The sequence below is a fragment of the Giraffa tippelskirchi genome, chromosome 1 (genome assembly GCF_054371585.1).
Source record: "Giraffa tippelskirchi isolate mGirTip1 chromosome 1, T2T-mGirTip1v1.2.pri, whole genome shotgun sequence".
Taxonomy (NCBI): domain Eukaryota; kingdom Metazoa; phylum Chordata; class Mammalia; order Artiodactyla; family Giraffidae; genus Giraffa; species Giraffa tippelskirchi.
The window spans coordinates 135,207,386-135,232,628 of record NC_137275.1 but is presented as its reverse complement, the minus strand read 5'-3'; the positions used below and the strand labels follow the sequence as shown (position 1 = coordinate 135,232,628).

The following is a 25,243-nucleotide window of genomic DNA, read 5'->3' as shown; positions in this document are numbered from 1 at the left end:
AGCCTGTTTGCAGTTTGGTAGGGGGTGCCCTCTCTGGGGCCGAGTTTGCACCTTTCCTGCTCTGGCTGGGCCCGCCTGCCTGCTGTGTCCAGCGGGGGATGGGGCGGTCCGCAGCCGGCTAGCTCTCCTCTGGTATCGCTCAGTCCTTTGTTCTGTGAGCGGGCCAGCAGTGCCTTAGATTAGGGCTTTTCGCTGGATAGTTTTCTCTCTCTGGCTGTCCCACAGTTTAGGTTACTATCTCATGTTAGCTCCCTCAGATCGCCCTCAGGGGGTTCGAGCCCAGTCCTTACCCTAAGCAGTGCCGCCCGCTCCTCTCCGTTCAGCCCCCACTTGCTGGTGGCGGATGCGAGCGTCTGGGGTTCTTTGCTGGGAGTTGCCTTTAGGCACGTAATCTGTGGGTTTTATTTATTTTTTCTCCCAGTTATGTTGCCCTCCGAGATTCGAAATCTTCCCCCAAACCCGCCGGTGAGAGGGTTTCCTGGTGCTTGGAAATTTCTCCTCTTTTACGACTCCCTCCCCGGGACGGGTCTCCGTTCCTAACTCTTTAGTCTCTTTTTATCTTTTATAATTTCTCCTACCTGCTTTCAAAGATAGTGTGCTGTCTTTCTGGATGCCTGACGTCCTCTGCCAGAGTTCAGAAGTAGTTTTGTGAAGTTTGCTCAGCGTTCAGATGTTCTTTCGATAAATTTGTGGAGAGTGGTCTCCCCGTCCTATTCCTCCGCCATCTTAGCCCCGCCTCTGTTCATGGGATTTCCCAGGCAAGAATAGTAGAATGGGTTGCCATTTCCTTCTCCAGGGATCTTCCCAGCCGAGGGATCGAATCAATGTCTCAGGCATTGGCAGGCAGGTTCTTCACCACTGAGTCACCAGGAAAGCTCAATATTGTTTTTGTAAATAAATATCAAATGCGTGGTATATATATGCTAAAACTATTGGGGTTAAATAATTAACGTAAAAGGCAAAAAAGGAGATGGTATTAGAGTTTCACTGACTCTGAATTATTCCAGTAATCATTCAGGATGGTGCAAAAGTAACTGTGGTTTTTGCATTGTTGAAATTTGCTGTTTGATATTGGAATACATTCTTAAATAAAAGTGGTTAGGTTATATATCATTTTAATGTGCATTTCTTGCTGTAGTTTTTTTTTTTTTTTTGCTAATGACTTATTACTTGCTGCTTATTTTATATTTATTTTAGAGTAAGAAAGTGGTGTTAGACAGCAAGCAAATTTGAGTAGTTTTCTTATTCAAGTTCAAAATATGTAGTAAAGCAGCACAGATAACTCACAACATCAACAATGCATTTGGCCCCGGAACTGCTAAGCAACAGACAGTGCAGAGGTGACTCAAGAAGCTTTGCTGAGGAGATGAGAACCTTGAAGTTGAGGAGCGCAGTGGGCAGCCGTTGGAAGGTGACAGCGACCAACTGAGAGCAATCATCTAAGCTCATCCTCTTACAACAGCACGAGAAGTTGCCAAAGAACTCAACATCGACCACTGTACAGTTGTTCAGCATTTGAAGTAAAGCAGAAAGGTGGAAAAGCTCAGCAGGTGGGTGCCTTAAGAGCGACTGAAAATCATCATTTCAAAGTGTCATCTTCTCTTATTGTATGCGACAACAATGAACCATTTCTCCATTGGATTGCAACTTGTGACAAAAAAGTGGATTTTATACAACAACCAGCGGTGATGGGTGCAGTGGTTGGACAGAGAAGCTCCAAAGCAGTTCCCAGAGCCAAACTTGCATCAAAACAAGGGTCATGGTCACTGTTTGGTGGTCTGCTGCCCATCTGATCCATTATAGCTTTCTGAATCCTCGTGAAACCATTATATGAGAAGTATGCTCAGCAAATCAATTGATGAGATGCACCAAAAAAAACTGCAATGCCTATAGCCAGCACTAACCAAGAGAAAGGGCCCAATTCTTCTCCATGACAATGCCCGACCGCACGTCACACAACCACTGCTTCAAAAGTTGAACAAATTGGGCTACGAAGTTTTGCCTTATCCACCATATTCACCTGACTTCTCGGCAACCGACTACCACTTCTTTGAGTATTTCAAGAACTTTTTGCAGGGAAAATAATTCCACAACCAGCAGGAGGCAGAAAATGCTTTCCAAGAGTTCCTCAAATCCCAAGGCATGGATTTTTACAGTACAGGAGTAAACTCATTTCTCATGGGCAAAATTGTGTTGATTATAATGATTTCCATTTTGATTAATAAAGATGTGTTTGAGCCTATTTATAATGATTTAAAATTCACAATCTGAAACTGCAATTACTTTTGCACCAAAATATAGAAATCCTAAAACTCCAAGCTAATGAAAATAAACAAAAACATCCTCCTTTAAATCTGCGCTCAAGAGATTAAAAAAAAAAATTCTATGCCTTGCAAGGCACTAGATGATCAGAATATATCGTGAATTTATAGTAATTCATGTTAGTACAAAATAGAAGAATGAAATCTAATACAACCTAGGGTATACTACAATAGATCTAGGAAGTTATTTGTGGAAATACTATCATCTATATAGCTAATTCATTGAACATTTAGAAAATATTTAATGCTTGTTCAATTAAACTAAAAACCAGTAAATATCTTTTGAACTTAATAACAAAATAAAAAAAGAAAGATAATACAATTTTATATACATCTTAGAAAAAACAAGTAAAAAATGAAAATGAACATAAATTAAGAGGAAGAAAGATTATAAATTTTTTCCATGCTCTTTCATAAACAGTGGCTATTAAAGGAAATAACAATGCATGTGTTGATATCTCACCAAAAATAAAAAAACTGTGGAAGCATATTAATCCATCATAGACCCATCTGTGGCTTTCTCAAAACCAGTGTTAACCTAGACATAAAAACAAAGCCTGAAGGGAAAATTTAGGCAACTGAAGACAAGCAGCAGCTATCGATTCTCTAAGAATTGAAACTTTAAGAGTTAAAGCAAACAACATTCCAGAAAGGCATCTAAAATATGAAAATCCAAAACATCACTTTTCTTGGAATCAGAACAGGAGAGGATTGAGTTTGCATGGGACAGAGGGATCCCATCTGTGGAATCCTGTAGTCTACCCCTAAGAATATTTAGTAGAAAGTGGGGAAAGAAAGCTAAAGATTGGAAAAAGAATAGCAGCAAGAAAGAAAATGGAGAGAAAAACCACAAGGGAGGAGGGATAGAATAAGTATTCTCTAAGCAGAGTGGTGTTCATTTAGTTAGAGGGAAGGCAGAAATTAAAGCCACCAGATGAAAATCTGAAGGACTGATTTCTCACTTTCATAACTTGTTTAGGAAATGAAGATTAGCATTTAGAGTAGCATGGCTAATTACACTAGTAATAAAAATCTTATATTTCATGTTTGTAAATTAGAAAATGAAATCTCTTAATTAGACCAGAAAAAGTCTGTAAAGTACAAATTCATTTGTAAAAAAAATGCTCTTCTCATTGATTTAGGGAAACTTTGACTAGGTAACGTCATTGACACTGTGATTTATCAGCTTCAGAATTGTTCACAGCATTCCCCACAACTTTCTAAGTATCAGTTCTCAGGATTTTATTCATTCCTGTATGTCTGAATAAATGTATACATATGGGCCAATTAGGTTGCCTGTCAAGTCAAAATTGCAATTAACCTTTCATTAAATTTATAGCAATCTTTTACTTACAGAGTGATCAAGTCAAATAGATCAAGGCAGACATATGGCTTCTGTGATCCAGATTGACAAAGAGCAATCTGTCAGTTGAAGAACGTTTCATTGACCAGCTAAGTCAGAATTCCCTATGATAGCTGTGCAACGTGCATGCCAGTTATGTCTGACTGTTACAACCTTGTGGACTGTAGCTCACCAGGCTCCTCTGTCCATGGAGTTTTCCAGGCAAGAATACTGGAGTGGGTTGCCATTTCCTTCTTCAGGGGACCTTCCTGACCCAGGGATCGAACCCACATCTACTGCATTGTCAGGAGGTTTCTTAACCTCTGAGCCACCAGGGAAGCCCCCATGATAGCTGTAAAGATGTTCAAACTCCTAGGTCCCAGGCTGGAACTTTTGAATTATTATTAGAGGGTTTAGGAAGTTATTTAGTGCAGCTTTATAGTTGTGATTTCATTGAATCATTACATCACACTTAAGAAATACGGAGCACTAGTTAAAATCCTCATTTTACAGATGACCGTGATAAGCAGCTACACAAAGAGCCTGGGTTCAACTCAAATCTGACTTCAACCATCAAAGTCCAACCATTTAACCATCACACTATTCTGCCCCTTCCCTAATTTGGGTATAGACACTCTCTCCTGTTCTTGATATGTTGAAAATGCAGCCAAGGACATATAGAGAAAGGTAAAAAGAGTATCTTTATCTTGTTCTGCCATGAATCAATCATGTAATATGCATAAAGAGAAGCAATGAGAACTCATAGTTCAAAGAGGAAATTACCTGCTAAAAAGGAATATAGTTTTCCTATAAAATAGTGTAGAGATCACTATTAAACATAGATAATTACAGAGACTGTAATATTTGTATCTAAGATGTCCACAATTTGAGATACCATGGTATCACGATGCTGATACAGTTTCTATCTTTACATACTAGTTTACCTAAACTTGGCAAAAAGGTGTGTGTTCTATTCTAATGTAGAGAAGCCTATGGAAAATGTTACCAAATAATAACTGCATATAAACTTGCTTAAATAGTAATCCTCAGCTAAAGAGCTCCAGTGCCTACAGATTTTGTCCAAAACATATAAGCAATGGCTGATAAGCAAATTCTGCCTCTCTGAATATAAGAACATGTGGGTCCATTATCAAAGATTCCTTGCAACCTAGTACACATGAAAAAGATAATTCAGAATAATAGAAGATGAAGAAAAAAGAACAAGCATGTGCTGAGCAAATAAGTCAACATTTTTGTTATGAGTAATAAATGTATTGTATGCTTACATATTTTGTAATAAGAAATTAAAACAGCCAGAGTTTATTGAGTTCTTTCTATGTACCAGGCATTGTAGTAAACATCTTACAAACAGCAGGACATTTTCTTCTCACAACAACTTTGTGAGATATGCATGAGGACTTGCAATTTACAGTAGAATAAATAAGAAATTTTGCTAGGTTAAGTAATCTGCCCAAAGCCAGGCAGCATTAAACTGCCATAGTTAGGATGCAAACCTAGCTTTATGGACTCAAAAGCTGCAAGGTAGAAATGCCTTATTTGAACCTGGGGTTGTGTTTTGGATTATGGGATTGCACCAGATTCTAGATAAACATCCAGGTACAAATGATACACTGGTGAAATTCACCTGTAAATGCCATTTCCATCAACTTCCAGGACTTTCAATCAGAGGATTAGCAAGAATCTGCCTTCTCACCCTACACTGTCATCTGCCTTCAGACACCTATAGGCTACGAGCTCTAGCAGATTTCTTAGCTATCTATATTAACTCATCTTAAGAAGCCCATTGCAAGTATTACAATAAGCCCTTTACTTGGGACCTTCATGCTTCCTTTTAATCTCTAGGAAATGCACCAACTACCTGGGCACAATCTTTTCTCTGGGAATGCCTTCCTTACTCTGGAAGAATTCAAGTAGGAAAGAAAACTCAGAAATTTGATTTAAACCCTCTCCTGCAATAACTGTGTAATTAAATAATTAATTATAGTTAAAAATGAACTCTTTTTTTTCCCAAATATATTTCTGGGAGAAAAAAAATTAGATGACTCAACTCAGGTTAAAGTTATGTTTTGAAAATAAAATTCAAATTATTCAGCTATAGAGTGGTTGGACTTTTCAAAGAAAATACAAAGTGATTAGCATTCTAATTCTTATTTATTTTCATTGGAAAAAAAAAATTAGACAAGGAAGGACTGTGACCAAAGTTAATCAAAGAAGAGCTGAATACTTTAGTTTTGTGTCCCCCTAAAAGATGCTGGACTGTCCTAAATTATTGTTTTGAGCAGAGTAAGGGGAAAACCTATTTTAATGATTTGATTGTATTTTACACTATTTTAATCTATGTGTGCAGTTTTCCATTTTAGAGGTTGAAGTGAAAGTGTTAATTGCTCAATTGTGTCCAACTCTTTGAGACCTTATTGACTGTAGCCCACCAGGCTCCTCTGTCCATGGAATTCTCCAGGCAAGAATACTGGAGTGGGTAGCCTTTCCCTCTCCACGGGATCTTCCTGACCCAGGGATTGAACTCACGTCTCCTGCACTGCAGGCAGATTTTAGCCACCAATCAGCTTGTTAGGATAGGGTTTCCCTTCATTGTCTGCTCAACGCAATCACTTATGAAAATAAGAGTGCACTAAATAAAGATCTGTGACATCTAATGAATATAAACAGAATCTAATCCTGGACCCCATATAAAGTCCTTTAGATCTCAGGTCAAGCACATTTTCTTAAAGAGTCCTTCTCTGACCTTCTTGACTATGTCAAATTCCACTTTTAAGAGCTCATCTCTTTCGTAACATCAGGCAAAATTAAAAGTTGGCATTTATTTATGTAATTAGTTGATCAATGTCTGATTCTCCCACTAAATTGTAGACTCCTTGAAAACCAGCAGATGCCCAGAACTCGAGAGTACCTGCCACAGAAAGTGAAAGTCAAAGTTGCTCAGTCATGTCAGACTCTTTGCGACCCCATGGACTACACAGTCCATGGAACTCTCCAGGCCAGAATACTGGAGTGGGTAGCCTATCCCTTCTCCAATGGATCTTCCTGACCCAGGAATTGAACTGGGGTCTCATGCATTGCAGGCAGATTCTTTACCAACTGAGGTATCAAGGAAGCCAACAGAGGAGGCACTCAATGCATGCAGTTAAATGAATGAGAGATGCAGTAACTCGATAGAAAGATCTTGATGAAAAGTTCAACATAGGTGTTATTATAATAATTTTTTTTAATTTTTTACTGTTCAATTAGCAACTCACTCACCAAATTATTTAAACCTAGGTCACAGACACATTCTTTCCCACACAAAACGTACTGTGATAACGTTTCAATTGAATGTGGGAATTGGTTCTTAAATTAATCTATTTCATCATTATCATACCTTCAGGATCCAACATTAATATTTGGCAGCTTGGTTCACTGATTTTCAAAAAATTCATCTTATACTGTGATCTCTCAGTTATAGAAAGTCACTACCTTATTAAATAGCTCAAAAGGAAGCAACTAAGTGTCCTATGACAAGTAGGAAAGCATAAATTAAACCATTGAAGATATTCAGATGTCTGCTTTCTTGAGAAACTTAAAACTAACAATGAAAAATAAGAGCCACTACCATCAACTGGTTGCTTATTGTATATATAAAGGCCGAAGTTAAGACACAAGCTCATCTTTTCCCGACAACAACTTTTTAAAACAGGTATCACCTCTAACATTTTTTGAAGAAATCAAAGATCAAAGAGCTATAATATCTAAATTTTAGGGTCCACATGAATGAAAGAATGAATGAATGGAATCAGAACTCCTAACAGTTTTTGCCTGAATGAGGGGCAACAACAAGGAACAGCAAAAGATATGATTTCATTCTTAGAAGCTTTCTGAAGCCAAGTATTACTGTGACACTAATAATTATAGCTAACATCAATCTAGCACTTATTATATTCCAAGCACTTTATATACTTGATCTCTCACTTAAGCTTATGAGCTAAATATGATCTTAGTACTATTACATAAATGTTTGTCCTCGATTTATCAACAAAGAAATTGAGACTCAGAGGCTGAGTAACCTGCCCAACTAATAAACACGTGTTAAATGATTCAGCCGAGATTCAGATCCAGTTCTAAAGTCGTGACTTGAGCTCTTAACTTCCACACTAAGTATTCTTGTAAGTAGTTCCAGCTTCCGCAGTTAGAAATTTGGTCTCACCACAGCCAAGTATAGTGGATCATATGTTCCTGGATCGATAGTGGCACAGGTTTGTTTTTCTGGAGGATATAAAGAGGGCACAGTTAAAGAGGTGAGAACAAATGGTGGGTCCACTTTACTCACCTCCTTGCTGTCTATTAGATCAATAGGATAACAACAAAAGAATGTATAATGCAAAATACTAAAGTAGTCAAAAACAGGACAATTTAGGACACATCAGGCTGAACTTTTACAGGTCACAGGATGTACATGTTAATATGTCTCTTACATTAATAGTACAGCTGTGAGGAGCTTCAGTAAGGAACATGGGAGTTAAGTGCTTGAGAATGGTGACTTAATTGAGAAGAATATGTATTTCTCTTCAATTACTTATTTTAGAAAAGATAAGTTCTATGGGTACTTAGGGAGTTCTATGGGACAGCCTTAAATTTTTTAATGGGATTGAATGACCTGTTTATTTTAGAAAACACATGGTTCTTTACAAAGAACCCTACCCCAATAATCTACCCAAGGTTTTAACTAATGCAGATTGTGTGGTATTGAGAAAAAACACACTGAAAACTTGAGTATTCATCCTAGTTCTGGCATTATGAGCTAGACCTGGGTAAGACTTCACCTCTCTGGTCCTCAACTCCTTTCTCAATAATATGAGGGAACTGGGCAAGTTAAAATTATAAGAATGTTTCTGGAGGAAATCCATAATTATTCAATGTTCTTCTGGAAAATTAACAGCAGAAGGTTAAATAAATAATTGAAAGCATAAAAAGAGTAAAGAGACATAATATATACACTAATTTTTCTTCCTTGTAGTATTAATTAATGCACTTACACACAAAAGTATCTAATCAAGGATGCAGATAAGGTATTAATATATGGATCCATTGTAGAAGCCACAAGTAAGACCAAGACCTGGTCTCAGAAATTTTACACACCACTCTTAATTTACCAGGTACATTCGACATTAGTTGGGAGAAGTTGTTAGTCTAATGATCGAGAGCAATGATCTTTATCATATGACATGGATTTAAATCCTAGTTTCACAGCTTCCCCAGTGATATGGTGAACTTCTGAGCCACAGAAGTTCAGAAGAGACTAAATAATTTCCCATGAGTGCATAATTAGGAAGCAATGAAACTAGAATGGAAACTTTTCTCTATTAGATTTTAAAGCCCAAGTGTACTTTCCCCAAGACTGTTTCCCCAAGCTGTAGCTCTCTCACTCATACACTTTGGAAAATATTTTATCTCTTCAGTTTTAATATTTTTGTCCTGCTGGTAATTAGACAATAAGTTGCTCAAGTACCTTCTGTTTTAAATTCATATTTCCATAATACCCAATATAGGGTTTAGAAAAGTAAGGTGTATGGAAATAGGAAAATTAGCCCTTATTTCACTAAAGAAAAAAGGTATTTTTGACTGGGTTTATATCCTAGCTCTGGCATTTATTAGCTATGGGATCTTGGGCATATTATTTGACTTTTCAAAAAAAATTTTTTTCTTCATTTGTAAATGCTGCTGTTGCTGCTAAGTCGCTTCAGTCGTGTCCGACTCCGTGCAACTCCATAGATGGCAGCCCACCAGGCTCCTTCCCTCTGCCCAGGCAAGAACACTGGAGTGGGTTGCCATTTCCTTCTCCAATGTATGCAAGTGAAAAGTGAAAGTGAAGGCGCTCAGTCATGTCTGACTCTTCACGACTCCATGGACTGCAGCCTACCAGTCTCCTCCTTCCATTGGATTTTCCAGGCAAGAGTTCTGGAATGGGGTGCCATGGCCTTCTCCACATTGCAAATGGGCATAACAATAATTGTTGTTGTTTACTTGCTAAATCACTTCCAACTCCTTGCAATCCTACGGACTGAGCCTACCATGCTCCACTCTCCATGGGATTTCCCAGGGAAGAATACTGGAGTGGGTTGTCATTTCCTTCTCCAGGGCATTTTCCCAATCCAGCTATTGAACCTGCCTCTCCTGCTTGGCAGGCAGATTGTTTACCAATAAGCCACCTGGGAAGCCTTATAATAATAAAACCTACCTTCTGAAGATTAAATACATAGGTTAAATAAGTTATGTGCTTGTACATATTAAGTGCTCAATGAATGAATGCCCTTCTAAATACATCAGCAGTACTTCCATTTAGTCTTCTTTGTACCTTTGATTTTCCTCATCCATCAAGTGAGCAGCCTATCTCAAAGGACCGCTGTGAGGATTCAATGACAAAATGTTTGTATACTCCTTAGAAGTTATAGTAAGGTCAAATAATGTATTACTTTTATTAGTGTGATATTAATACCTGCTTTCAAGATCACAAAGCACTGACCACATTTAACAGCTTTTAGTCCTTCATCTATGTCCCATATCATCTGGGTCTGTTTCTCTAAGGTTCCGGTCTACAAGCCAACACACAATCCTCTCTGCCAAAACGAGTTCTGCTCACTTCCTCCAACAGGGAACCTATGCAAACTGTGACCACAGCCTTCCTCAAAAGAGGCAACTGAGTGCATTGTGAAGTCACGACAGTCAAAGGTATTCATGAGCCAGGGGACCTTTCTGTATACCACGGATACCACTTCATTGTGACCACTTGTGCAAGCGACACACAGGTTTTGACTTACTACAGCAGGTGTGCAACCATCATTTTGATCTCACCACTATTTTATAATTCCTTCTAACTGAAAAAAAGACAGGAAATATCAATATAATCTGGCATCTTGCTAGGTAAAACAAGAGCAATCCCTATGAGGATTATTGTTTATCTCTGAAAAATATACTACAGGCATAAATTCAAATCTGATTCAAAGATATTCTTTATGGATTCACAGTCTTTCAATTTACAACGGATGTATTAATAGATGTGTTTGTTTGAAGAGTTATATTAGAATCTGCAATGCTGACAATATAGAAAAAAAAACTTATGGAATGCTGAAATTTTCAGAGAGCTAAAATGCAACTAAAATACTACTATCAACTCTATTAACATATGTCTTTCAGTTAATCTCAGTTGACAATTATGAACCATGTGCTCCTCACAGGATGGCAAATAGTTTTGCTAAAATGACTTTTGTTCTATGTGTGATGATTACCATATTCTAAGGAAACAGGTCCAGTGTTTAGACATCCTTATTGGAAGTGAAATGACATGTCCCCCAAACTTTCACCCCTTCATTTTTGGAGTAGACCAAAAGTACAAAGTTTTCATAAAGTTTTCACCTGATTGTTTTTGGAGTAGACCAAAATTCCAAAGTTTTCATAAAGCAATTAAAATCAGTAAGATGTTAACTATAGGCTTAAAACAGCATTGAACACACAATGTTTACACTATAGTCTTCTTTATTTATATTTATTATACTAATCTCTCTCTTAGGACAGATCATAGTAGTTTTGGTTGAACAATAATATACACTTTTGTCAAGTAAATGACCACAGCCTTTCAAATGTTTCACAGTAATTCCAACAGCTGTGAAGCAGTAATACTATTATTATTTTTAACAATCTTCCAAACTGCTTACATGTCTGCACGTAAATAATGATACAAACTATCAGACAGAGAAAGGAAACAATACTTACAAAGATCAATTTTAATATGAAAGAATATTTTTTAAAATTACTTCAAGTAAATAAACTTCAAAGTCTCTTTTCTCTCATTCTCCCTACCTTTTATTTCTTGTTCTAATTTTCTAGGCCTTAGTCATAATGTCTGTACCAAATAAGAACTTGGTAAGTACTTTTTTTGATGAGTTTGTGAATGATAGTTTTTTTTTTTTATAAATCTGCTTGGTCTTATATGGTGTTTGCTATGCAATCTAGATTTGTGAATGCCGGTCACAATCCAATGACTCCTACAGTGCATAGAATGATATGTAAGCTCTGTGAGAGAACAGGATTTTATGTTTTGTTGATTGTTGTATCCCCATGCCTAGACCAATTTCTGGTATATATTAGGTGCTAAATAAATATATGTTGAATAAATGTTGAATGATCCATATAATTTTAATTTTTTTCATACTGAAAGTAATAAAATCCATTATTGTTAAGTTGTATTATTCAAGAATAAACTGTTATAATTTAATTACATATTAACTTAGATTTAAGAATGTATAAATACAGGGGAGCCCTCTGTGTATATTATATACATATATATGCCTGTAATGTGTCAGACACTGTAATGGATGCAGAGGGATTCTGCTCACATATCTGTCTAATGTACCCTCAACCTAGCATCTGTCACAATGTATTGTAGTAAGTTTTGTCATTCCTTGTTCATATCATGCTCTTTCATCTTCTATGTCCTTCAGATCCATCATTCCATCACCCAGCTCCATACGGGACAAAGTCCTGCCCAAATATTTCTCCTCTCTGAAATATTCCTTCCTCAATACTTATTCATCACCGATCCCATGGGGCTTCCTCTCTAAATATCCTGAGCCATTGTCACATGGTGCTACCATGTCTAGGTCTGTTTCTGCCAACTCTGTTTCTTAAGAAGCTTTTTCTTAATCATTTTTTAATCTCAAGTGTCTAACACTGTTCTTAGTACAGATCAAGTTCTAAATTGCTGAAGACTAAAAGAATGACAACATAGCAACCTATTTTCTCATAATCTTAGAGAGTGTAGAAAGCACCATATTGTACAATATATTAATTTTGTTCACAATGAAGAAAATAAACTCTATGATTTCTTCATCAACCCAAAATGACAATCCAGAAATTTCAAGATCAGAAAGCCACAAGCAATGGTTGGATGTGCAATCTAAGTGATGCCAATTCAAGTCAGGATTTTAGTAAACTTGTTACGTATGTGTCCCTGATATGATTAAATGATGTGTTCAGATAATAAATTCACTAAGTAGGAACAATGGCAACATTTTCCATTACAGCATTTATATATATGTATAATATGCAATAAATGTATAACATATCTCTGTGTGTGTGTGTGTGTATATATATATATATATATATATATATGAGTCATTTACTACTCATCTGATGCTTTTCAATAATATGACCTTGAAATTATTTTCTATAAGAAATACTAGTTGACTATAATTTCTAAATACACAATTATTTTTTTATTCCTCTAAGATAAAAAGAAAGATACTTAAAGCACAAATTCTGTCAGTCCTACTTAAGGTGATTGGGAAAATGAAATAAGATTTTCATCTTTCCTATCTGTCCAGCCTTTCCACTGACAGCCATGACACTGAATGAAATTTAGATTCATCCAGAGCACTGAAGATTGCAATTCCAAATATGACATCTCTAGGGAAATTATCAAAGGATTATTGAAAGGGAAAAGCTGAAGCTACAAATGCATGCCTTATTTGGACAGTTGACAGTTATTCCTTTTCTTTATTTTATGTTTCTCAGTTATGCCAGTGAACTCCCATGGAAACATGGACTCTTGCATTGTTTCAATTTAGAGACATTATTTTCAAAATTAAATGTTATAAGTAGTAGGAAATAGGAACAATTCCATGCAAATAGTAATATTTTCAAAATGGCTGCTTTTGCTAAACATATATAATGAAGAAAAACAGAATTCACTTTATTCAAAGTCAAGGGCTAGATGAGAGTGAAACAGCTCTCAGCCAGCACCAGTTACTAAAATGCTCCAGGGAGCTTTGTAAGATATTACTTTAGATCTACAAATCCGGGCCACCAGAGAAATGAAACCTCCTCCGCAGAGAAGAAAGTGAAGAGTCCCTGCTCTCATTCACCTAGTAATTTACAGATAATACCTACCGTGGCTCAGGACAATTCAGCAAATACTGATTTCTCTAAATCACAAAGGAGTATCTGTCATAACTAAGTAATTTTGACTCTAAATTCCACATCAATATATTCACCTCGCCCTGGGTATAAGTAAAACCACTTATGTCAATATCTAAATTTCTATAGGTTCCTAAAGTTTGAAGAGACCCCACAGAGAAGGCAAGTGGACAGAATGCACATAGTATTGTTTGGGGATCTATTTTCCATTATTAAAAGGCAAGATCAATGTTTCTTTGACTAATAAGTAGTCTGGCTCTCAATCTCCCATGCTTCATATAGAAAACTTCAAAAAGTACTTGAGCATAAATAATTATATGCTGCTGCTGCTGCTTAGTTATTGAGTTGTGTCCAACCCTTTGCAATTCTAGGCTCCTCTGTCCTTGGGATTTCCCACGCAAGGACATACTGGAGTGGGTTGCCATTTCCTCCTCCAGGGGATTTTCCCCACCCAGAAGTTGAACCTGCATCTCCTGTGTTTCCTGCATTGGCAGGAGGATTCTTTACTACTTGGGAAGCCCAAATAATTATATAGCCCCCCAAATATCCTAGTTATTTATATAATGATACAATCTTTGATGACTACAAAATAGTAATCATAGCCATAAAAAAGAAAAATGATCATCACAAACATGTACTGAGTGGTCACTACAGGGCAAGTATTTTGCAAGAATCTATGCTGAAATTATATTAGATAATAAAATATTCCTATAAGTTAGGTACTGATTAATATTTCCATTATCAAAATGAGGAAACAAAGGCTTAGAGAGAAAAAACAACATATTCAAATCCTCATACCTATAAGTGGTGGAGCCAAGTTACAATCTAAAATCTGTTGAGCTCCAAGTCTGTGTTTCTTACCACTGCTGTGTCTTAATCTAGGCATAACACGATAATCTGGTAATAATTAGATCTAAGTCCTTCCCTTGTGGCTCAGCTGGTAAAGAATCCGCCTGCAATGAGGGAGGCCTGGGTTCAATCCCTGGGTTGGGAACATTCCCTGGAGAAGGGAAAAGCTACCCACTCCAGTATTCTGGCTTGGAGAATTCCATGGATTGTATAGTCCATGGGGTCACAAAGAGTCAGACACAACTGAGCGACTTTCATTTTCATTTCCATAAGATCTAAAACCAAGGCCATCTTACCCACTGGTATTCTAGGCGAGTGCCTAGGACCAAAAAGATTGCTAGGAACTTATGAAAAGTTTGTAGTCTTAAACCAATTGTTGGCTCTAAAATAGGAAAAGACAAATACAAAGTCAAGACTAGTTTATAGTTATCTGTAAAACCCAGTAATATTTTCACTAATCAGAATCACATAACTTCATATAGTGATATAAATACCATAATCAGTATCAGAGGGATGAATTTTACTATGTTTTATATGACAGGGAGAGAGAATTTAAATTTGTAATGGAGAATATAATTCATGCATTTAAAAACAAACTTGAAAAATATGTTGATTTTTATATTAGGAATATATAATCTGTTCTATAGGAAGGACTGTTTAGACAAAATCTGTCTAAAAAGACTGTTTAGACATAATTTGCAATATTTTATAACAAAACCAAAATCTCAGAGGAATTACCTATATTTTAACATCTATATCTGTTCTTTATAGAAATAACTCATGTATTTTGCAGTAACAATAAAATAATTTATGCCATCATGACAATCGTTTTATCCAGAACTAAGATAATTCAAGACTTGGTTTCCACATAAATCAGAAACTATTATCAAGATAAACATATCTGACACTCTATACTAATTTATCATTATTATTCCTGGCACTAATAATAATACATAATATTTGTATAGTGTTTAACCATTTAAAAAACACTTTCCATATGAACTCCTTTCAACTATGCTATAATATATGTCATCAATTTTCATATGGAATTGTACTAAAAAAAAGCTAGTTAAAATAATTAATCTGCTACTTTTTTCACACATTATATAAACAATTTAAAATGAAACATTTAAGCAATATTGCTTATATTCAAAACTAGAAAATATCATTTCTACTTCACCTTTGAGAGTCTTTAGAATAGAGTGTAGTTAGAGAACCCAGCAGCAGGCACAGATTTAAAAGGTCACCTGTGCAATTTGCATCATTAGGTAGTTATAAAGGTCTCTTGAATTTTAAAAAGAGCATTAATATATAAATGAAAAGTACCAGAAAGCAGTGGAAATTACACTTGGTTTCTAAGAATAGTCAATGCCCACAGGTTTTTTCCCTTTCCCAAGGAAACATTTGAGTATGTTCAACTATTTATTTAATAAACAACATTTTTGCAAGTTTCAATCAATTTGGACCAACCCGGTTTTTGGACCAGACTGACTTTTCCAATTACTCTGCTCAACAGAATTCATTAAGAACAAATTCTATATTTTAATTTAAAAAATATTTATGGAGTCAGAATAAATCTGCCTTGGCAACTCATCCATAGGCTCTCTGGTTTCTGAAGAATGAGCACTACTGATTCCTGGGTATTTAATTATTTGAGCAAACTGATATTTGTATCAGTTTGTATCAGATAAAGTACTTCATCATTGAACAGTGTCCTTACAAAACAAAAAACCTAGATTAGCAAATACATGTAATAATAAAATTCTTTAAAATCCCTAAAGCCAAAATTATACTTCATTATGACATAGTTATGTGTGTGAGTGTGTGTGTGTGTGTGTGTGTGTGTGTGTGTGTGAATCATTCAGTCTTGTCCGACTCTTGCAAGTCCATGGACTGTAGCCCTCCAGGCTCCTCTCTACATGGGATTCTTTAGGTAAGAATAGTGCAGTGGTTAGCCATTCCCTTCTCTAGGGGATCTTCTCAATCCACGGATCGAATCCTGATCTCCTGCATTGCAGGCAAATTCTTTACTTGCTGAGCCACCAGGGAAACCCGATTTAAAGATATGCAGGTAGTTTAGTTCTCCTCATACATTAAAGGTGTCTTTTAATGATGCACAGAGTACTGTGATATTTTATTCTAACTTCATACAACATACTTTACTGGAAAGAGCACATCCTATTATAATGTGTTTAGTCACTCAGTCATGTTCAACTCTTTGCGACCCCACAGACTGTGGCCTGCCAGGCTCTCTTGTCCATGGAATTCTCCAGGCAAGAATACTGGAATGGGTTGCCACGCCCTCCTCCAGCGGATCTTTCCAACCTAGGGATTGAACCCAGGTCACCTGCATTACAGGCAGATTCTTTACCATCTGAGCCACCAGCGAAGTCCTCCTATTATACTAATTTTCTTTATACAAAGATTTTCAACAGTATATTACATGACTTTCTCTTAAGTTGTATAACTTTCTAGAGTAACATAATTTAATATTGGAAATAAGAGAAATTTAATATTAATATTGAAAAAATGAAGAAACTGAGGCAAGGAACAGTTAAGTGGGTTGCGTAAATCTCAAAGGAAGCATATTCAGTGATCTCTCTATATCTGGCCAGCCCAACACAACAGCCACAAGGGCCATACACACTTACCCACTTGAAATATGGTGACTGGCATTGAGATGGGCTGTATATGTAAAACTGTAGTACAATAAAAAAATATTTGTGTTTTATGCCCAGTTCCTGGAACACAGATCTAAAAAACTTAGAACTTCCATAAGGGATATGAGTACCTTATGTTATTCTCAAGGAGCTCCTTATGGGTGCAGGTAAATTTATGCTAATGAGGTGACTGGTTATTGGGGATAGGCTCTAGACAGCCCCAGGATAGAGGATGGCACTCAATATGTCAGCAAATTGGGAAAACTCAGCTGCAGCCACAGGGCTGGAAAAAGATCAGTTTTATTCCAATCCCAAAGAACGGCAATGCCAAAGAATGTTCAAACTACCATACAACTGTGCTCATTTTACATGCTAGCAAGATAATGCTCAAAATCCTTCAAGCCATGCTTCAACAAGATGTGAAATGAGAACTTCCAGATGTACAAGCTGGATTTAGAAAAGAAAGAGGAAGCAGAGATCAAATTACCATCTGTCAGATCACAGAAAAAGCAAGAGAATTCCAGGAAAATATCTACTTCTGTTTCATTGACTACATTAACACCTTTGACTGTGTGGATCACAACAAACTGGAAAATTCTTAAAGAGATGGGAGTACCAGACCACCTTACCTGCCTTCTGAGAAATCTGTATGCAGGTCAAGAAGCAACAGTTAGAACAAGATGTGGAACAATGGACTGGTGCAAAAATGGTAAAGGAGTGCATCAAGGCTGTATATTGTCACCCTATTCATTTAATTTCTATCCAGAGTACATCATGTGAAATGCCAGGCTGGATGAAGCACAAACTGGAATCAAGATTGCCAGGAGAAATATTAATAACCTCAGATATACCGATGACACCGCTCTAATGGCAGAAAGTGAAGAGGAACTAAAGAGTCTCTTGATGAGGGTAAAAGAAGAGAATAAAGAGGTTTGCTTAAAACTCAGCATTCAAAAAACTAAGATCATGGCATCTGGTCCCATCACTTCACAGCAAATAGATGAAGAAACAATGGAAAAAGTGACAGACTTTATTTTCTTGGGCTCCAAAGTCACTGTAGATGGTGACTGCAGCCATGAAATTAAAAGATGCTTACTCTTTGGAAGAAAAGCTATGAAAAAACTAGAGAGTATATTAAAAAGCAGAGATATCATTTTGCCAACAAAAGTCTACATAGTTGAAGTTATGGTTTTTCCAGTAGTCATGTATGGATTTGAGAGTTGAACCATAAAGAAGGCTGAACACCAAAGATTTGATGCTTTTGAACAGTAGTGTTGGAAAAGACTCTTGAGAGTCCCTTAGACAGCAAGGAGATCAAACCAGTCAATCCAAAAGGAAATAAGTACTGAATCTTCATTGGAAGGACTGATGCTGAAGCTGAAGCTCCAATACTTTGGCCACTTGACACTACGAACTGACTCACTGGAAAAGACCTTGATGCTGGCAGGAGGAGAAGGAGGTGACAGAGGATGAGATGGTTGGATGGCATCACTGACTCAATGGACATGAGTTTGAGCAAGCTCCTGGAGATGGTGAAGGACAGGGAAGCCTGACATACTGCAGTCCATAGGGTTGCAAAGGGTCGGACATGACTGAGTGACTGAACAATACCACCACCAGAAATATTGAGTGATCAGATAAGTAGAAGTTTCTGCATCACCTACTGAGCTCTGGGAAGGGGAAGCGATGGAGAGGTTGGAGATTAAGCTCTATAAAAGTCTGAAACAATGAGACATGGTGAGCTTTCAGTTTTGGTACCTATGAAGGTGCTGGGACAGTAGTGGGCCCAGAGAAGGCATGGAAGCCTCACACCGCTTCCTCCATATACTGCCCTATGCATCTCTCCCATCTGGCTCTTCCTGAGTTCTATCTTTGATCGATTAATCAGTAAATGTAAGTAGAAATTTCCCAAGCTCTGTGAGCCTTTTTAGCAAATTATCAAACCTGAGGAGGAGATCGTCAGAAGCCCCAATTTACAGCTGGTTGGTCAGAAGTAGAGGCAATCTGCACTTGTAAATGGCATCTGAAATGAGGGCTGTCTTGTGAGCCCTTAACTGGTGAGATCTGCACCGTTTCCAGGTAGTGTCAGAATTCAGTTATTTAGGACCTTCAGCTGATGTCTAACGAAAACTGACGTACTGATTGATGTGGGAAACCACAGCGATGCTTGGTGTCGAAAGTACTGAGAGTTGAGGAGTAGCAGAGTTTTTCCTTTCAAATACACACCAGATTTTGGCAACTTAGTATGAAAAAGTAACATAAAATACCTCAACTATATTTTTATTTTATTTTTTATCAATTGTTATTGGAGTATTGTTGATTTACAATGTTGTTTTTTTCAGGTATACAACAAAGTGAATCAGTTATACATATACTTACACCCACTCTTCGGTTCTTTTTCCATATAGGCCATTACAGAATATTGAGTGGAGTTCCCTAATAGGTTCTTATTAATTACCTATTTTATATATAATAGTGTGCATATATCAATCCCTATCTCAATTTATACCTCCCCACTCCTCTTTCCCCCTTGGGAAACATAAGTTTGTTTTCTATATCTTTGACTCTATTTCTGTTTTGCAAATACATTTAATAATATTTTATATGAATTCTATGTTTACAGGTATTTTAGATATACCATATAAAATGTTAAAATCATTTTCATTTCTTTCACTGTACTCTGTTAAAATGTGTCTTCTAGAAATTTTAAAATTACATGTGTAGCTCACATTATATTTCTATTTGACAGTGCTGTTCTGAACCATTACCTTTTACATTATTTTAGAGATACCTCTTTATGAGATTTCAAGTACATACAGTAATTTAATATACAATTTACATAATCTAATATCAGATTAACCAATATAGGCTTATCTATTTTCAGAAATGTTTACAGCTTTATTAACACTCTGTCCTTCATAAAGAATGCTTCACTTTGTTTCATACACATTAATTTCACTATTCTAAGATATTCTTCCCTAAACTCCATAATCATCCAAAATCTGTTCTACTCTTTGATAAATGCATGCCAGGCAAAGAGTTAAAAGGAAATAGAGTACTGAGTTTTCATTGTCACAAGAGAATAATAGAAGATAATTCCAGTTAAGAATAGATTTTTTATTAAACTATGGCCACAGCTAACAACATTTCTGAAAAGGAAAAAACAATTATGTTTATATTACGAGTCAAAGTTAAAATATATTCTTCCTGAAAGGGGAAAATGGATTAATTTGAAGGCCTCATGAATACAAAAACAAACCAAAAAAACACCCAAAGCACAAAGCCTTAACTTACCCTGGTAACAGAGTATCTAAACATTTCCTCAATGAGTGAATAATTTGAAAGCAAGAATTATGTCATAGGAGCAGGCAATAAACATTCTCCTTAAATACTGGTGAAAATTTCCAGTACAGTTGAGGCATCTTCAACAAATGAATTTTTGAGGGCCGTGTACTCTCTAAGGATTGGGAAATAATTCTTGTTATAAAGGACTGGGTTTGGGATGACTTTATACAAATCAGGAGGTTTCCCTTTACTCCTTCCCATTCAGAACTTATCTCCAGATACAGATAGTTCTAAGTAATATTGATGCATTAGAACAGGAGTACCCAACCATTCATGGAATAGTATTTCCTTTTCAATTTTCTGGTACCTTAAAGACTACTGACACATTAAGACAACAGAGCAGATGTTGAGAAATGTTTGCAATGATTAGTTCTCAGAAACAGAATCATTCTGGATTTCCTGTTTCATAAGTCATCAACTAGTCATCACAATTCCTATTCCAGGAGCTCTTTTCAAAAGCCAAATGATATTACTGTTGACGTCATCGTGAAGTTGCATTTTTATTTGTGTGATGCATATCTGAAGACAAGGAAGAGAGCATAATCATGTTTTGTTTCATTTTTAAGAAATAAGTCAGAAACCGGGAGTCTGTTCTTCCATAAAATGACTTTGGGCCAACCTCTTCCTTGAATCTGAATATAAACACTCCAAAGGTAGAACCAGAGGCAGTGTACATTCTACCACGTTTCCTAAATGGAGATCTATGAACTTTCAGGAAATGATGAGTCTATTTCTTTCCACATAAAGACCTAATAAAGTATATTTATATATTTTAATATAATAATGTATACTACTATAATAATAAAATTTATTTCTGTTACTATTCTTACTAATAAAATAATAACATTTATTGTCCCCTTTGGGAGGAACACTTAGTGTGTCTTGAGTGATCTATGAGTGGGAAATAGTGGAGACTGGATGAATATGTTCATGGCTTCTTTTTTCATTCAGCTGAACACAGTATTCTTGGATGCCATGAGGGTTTTGATGGTTACACTGGCTTTAATTATTTATATTAGTCATATATTTAAAAAATTAATTTAGTTTATAAAATTTGCCCCACAAATGACTCTTACTTAGAGGCGGAAAACATAATAAAAACAACTATGGAATTTTTATAAGTTAATAAGGGGCTTCTCTGGGGCTCAGTGGTAAAGAATCTGCCTGTCAATGCAGGAGATGTGGGTTGGATCCCTGTGTCGGGAAGATAGATCCCCTAGAGGTGGAAATTTTGCAACCCATTCCAGTATTCTTGCCTGGGAAATCCCATAGACAAAGGAGTCTAGAAGGCTACAGTCCATGGAGTAACAAAAGAGTCAGACATGACTGAGTGACCAAACAACAATAAGAAGTATAATACAGTAATTCTTCAAATTCCCAAGACAACAGCATCATCAAACACCAACATTTCTCTCACATATCACATATCAACATTTAAAAGTATACATTTAATAGGAATTATATCTGTTCTTCCTTCCATATATCATGACAAAGTCTATACACATTTTAAATCTATTCATCTTCGGAGAGGTTTTGTAGATAGCATAATGAAGCCTTCTCCCTTATCTCATCATTAATAAGCAAAAGAGGACACATAAAATGTAAACAGTATGTTATTTCAGTGAAAAAATGGAGGAATAACTGAAAGTACTTTTGATCTATTTTTGATGTTACAAAACATATTAAAATTCTGTAATTAAATATATATCTAGCTCCTAAACCAAACTCTATATCCCATTTTTGATATTTTCCTTTTCATGCCCTCTCTTACATGTCATTTAAAGCAAATTAAACAATGCTAGGAATAGAAAAATTTAACATTTTTGTATGCTATGACTATTGCTATGTATTAAAATACATATTGAAATAAATTTAATTTCATTATGTAATAAATGTACTATGTCTAATGTATTGTGTTTTAATGTACTATGTATTTAATGTATTATGCATTAAAATAAATTTTATGGTATAATATTTAAAATTCTGCCAAACCAAATTTTTTAAGTGTTTTTAAGTGACTGATAAGAATCACCCAGTGGTTACCTACTAAAGAACTACATCAATATACAACTCTTCCCTGGAGATTATGATTTAGTGGGATGGAACTCAGGAATTTACATTTTTAACAAGAACACTATGAGAGCTAGTTTGATTTGGGAGGAATATAGTCTCTAAATATAGCTCAAGGTGATGCTAATAATCCTCAATGCTTTCTCTATAGCAAGAGAACTGTAATCACTAAAAAAACAGAATGATTATATAAGTTGAGTCCATGAAAATTGTTCCAAACTCCCAATAGGAAAGCAGCATCTGAATAAAATACAGGGATTTATTTTGTTTATCTTTGAATTCTAGACCTAATACAATTGTTGAACATAATAGATGAATTATCACTGTTTGAAGAATGAATGTAAAAAAAATCCTTAGGTGCTATTTAATTATCCATAATAAAGGCAAGGTATGAAGTTCCATGGTAAAAAAGGCTAGCTGGATATTGAGATGTGTCATTCTTCAAACATTTATTCATGTATTCATTCACTAATTCATCAAATCTTGATAACACTACCTGGGCACTAGTGGTACAGCAAGGATCAAGACAACCACTGTCTCTGTATTCTCATCAAGGTGACAGACATCAAATTATTCCTTATTCTATTAACTACTTAACAAAATTTGAGAAGTTGTAGGAAGTAGAAATATAGGATACTAAAAGGACACAGGACCTACCTAATAAAAACGATTTTAATAAATAGGAAAGGACCTACGAAAACACAAAGATCTAAAGAAAGCAAAAGAGATTAAGAAGAGGTGGCAAGAAGACACAGAACTGTACAAAAAAGTTCTTAATGACCCAGGTAAGCACAATGGTGTGGTCGCTCACCTAGAGCCAGACATTCTGGAGTGTGAAGTCAAGTGGGCCTTAGGAAGCATTACTGTGAACAAAGCTAGTGAAGGTAATGGAATTCCAGCCAATCTATTTCAAATTCTAAAAGATGATGCTGTGATGCTGTTAAAGTGCTGTACTCAATATGCAAGCAAATTTGGAAAACTCAGAAGTGGCCACAGGACCAGGAAGGTCAGTTTCCATTCCAATCCCAAAGAAGGGCAATGCCAAAGAATGTTCAAACTACCACACGATTGTGTTCATTTCACATGCTAGCAAGGTCATGCTCAAAATTATTCAAGTTAGGCTTAACAGTATGTGAACTGAGAACTTCCAGATGTACAAACTGGATTTAGAAAAGGCAGAGGAACCAGAGATCAAATTTTTAATATCCTTGGATCACAGAGAAAGCAAGGGAATTCAATTTTAAAAAAACAGGTATTTCAGTTTCATTGACTACATGGAAGTCTTTGATTGTGTGGATCACAACAAACTGGAAAATTCCTAAAGAGATGGGATTACCACAACACCTTACCTGCCTCCTGAGAAACCTGTCTGTATGCAGGTCGAGAAGCAACAGTTAGAACCAAATATGGAACACAGTAGCTCAAAACTGGGGAAGGAGTACATCAGTTCAGTTTAGTTCTGTTCAGTCGCTCTGTTGTGTCTGACTCTTTGCCACCCCATGGACTGCAGCAGGCCAGGCTTCCCTGTCCATCACCAACTTCCAGAGTTTACTCAAACTCATGTCCACTGAGTCAGTGATACCATCCAAACATCTCATCCCTGTCATCCCATTCTCCTCCTGCCTTCAATCTTTCCCAGCATCATGGTCTTTTCAAATGAGTCAGTTATTCCTATCAGGTGGCCAAAGTATTGGAGTTTTAGCTTCAGCATCAGTCCTTTCAATGAATATTCAGGCCAGATTTACTTTAGGACGGAATGCTTGGATCTCCTTGATGTCCAAGGGACTCCCAAGAGGCTTCTCCAACACCACAGTTTAAAGCATCAATTCTTCTGCGCTCAGCTTTCTTTATAGTCCAACTCTCAAATCCATACATGACTACTAGTAAAAAAAATAGCTCTCACTACACAGACCTTTGTTGGCAAATTAATGTCTCTGCTTTTTAATAAATAAGCTGTCTAGGTTGGTCATACCTTTTCTTCCAAGGAGTAAGCGTCTTTTAATTTCATGGCTGTAGTCACCATCTGCAGTGATTTTGGAGCCCCAAGAAATAAAGTCTGACACTATTTCCACTGTTTCCCCATCTATCTGCCATGAAGTGATGAGACCAGGTGCTATGATCATCATTTTCTGAGTGTTGAGTTTTAAGCCAACTTTTCCACTCTCCTCTTTCACTTTCATCAAGAGGCTCTTTAGTTATTCTTCATTTTCTGCCATAAGGGTGGTGTCATCTGCATATCTGAGGTTATTGATATTTCTCCCGGCAATCTTGATTCCAGCTTGTACTTCATCCAGCCCAGTGTTTCTCATGATGTACTCTGCATATAAGTTAAATAAGCAGGGTGACAATATACAGCCTTGACATAATTCTTTCCCTATTTGCTTCTTGACCTGCATACAGATTTCTCAGGAGGCAGGTCAGGTGGTCTGGTATTCCCATCTCTTTCAGAATTTTCCACAGTTTGTTGTGATTCAACAGTCAAAGGCTTTGGCATAATCAATAAAGATGAGGAGATGATTTTCTGGACATCTCTTGCTTTTTCAATGATCCAATAGATGTGGGAAATTTGATCTGTGGTTCCTCTGCCTTTTCCAAATCCAGCTTGAACATCTGTAAGTTCACAGTTCATGTATCGCTGAAGCCTTGCTTGGAGAACTTTGAGCATTACTTTG

The 25,243-nt window shown here is 36.4% G+C and overlaps 1 protein-coding gene across 4 annotated transcripts in view; it reads right to left on the bottom strand.

Annotated features, from left to right (window-relative positions):
• Positions 1 to 25,243, bottom strand: part of LINGO2 (leucine rich repeat and Ig domain containing 2) — a 1,356,204-nt gene that overhangs the window by 1,208,123 nt on the left and 122,838 nt on the right. For 2 of the 4 annotated variants that reach the window (XR_014055954.1, XM_081497697.1), the window contains exon 1: positions 579 to 744. The gene's annotated coding sequence lies outside the window, so the exon portion shown is untranslated. Of the gene's footprint in view, positions 1 to 578; positions 745 to 7,298; positions 7,942 to 10,171; positions 10,341 to 25,243 lie in introns of those variants that run through there. The other 2 variants (XR_014055952.1, XR_014055953.1) reach the window with 2 other exon arrangements.